At 39.8% G+C, this 387-nt stretch overlaps 1 protein-coding gene across 1 annotated transcript in view; it reads left to right on the forward strand.

The window, feature by feature from the left end:
* The first annotated feature begins 321 nt into the window (after positions 1 to 321).
* The window catches only part of LOC135102750 (uncharacterized), a 36,526-nt gene continuing 36,460 nt past the window's right edge, over positions 322 to 387 (forward strand). The window contains exon 1 of the mRNA XM_064008264.1: positions 322 to 387. This exon is cut by the window's right edge and continues 6 nt beyond it. The gene's annotated coding sequence lies outside the window, so the exon portion shown is untranslated.

Raw genomic sequence — 387 nt, forward strand, 5'->3', positions numbered from 1 at the left:
CTTTTACATGCATATTCTATCATATTTCCTAATGCAAAAAGTACCCAGTAACTCTGCCCTTTCACTTTACAGTGAGACTTTACAATGTTATGTTTGATTTGTGATAAGGAACTACCTCAAGACTTATTGTATATATAATTATGATTTTCGAGGTACCAGGTAACTGCCCTTAGAGGAAAGTAACATTTAATTCTGGGTAATGACTGCTATTGTGTTTAGTGGGGAACTGTCGTGGTGGAATTAATTTGGTGTATTTAATATGGGAATTGGAAACTTTGATGTCTATTTGGTACGCATGATGGTTTTGGCTAGCAGAAGCAGATCGGGACTGGTGGTGGTGGTGGTGGTAGTGCAGATTGTGCTCCCCGCACCAAGGACGGGACTTAC

The sequence above is a fragment of the Scylla paramamosain genome, chromosome 8, assembly GCF_035594125.1.
Source record: "Scylla paramamosain isolate STU-SP2022 chromosome 8, ASM3559412v1, whole genome shotgun sequence".
NCBI classification, from domain to species: Eukaryota; Metazoa; Arthropoda; class Malacostraca; order Decapoda; family Portunidae; genus Scylla; species Scylla paramamosain.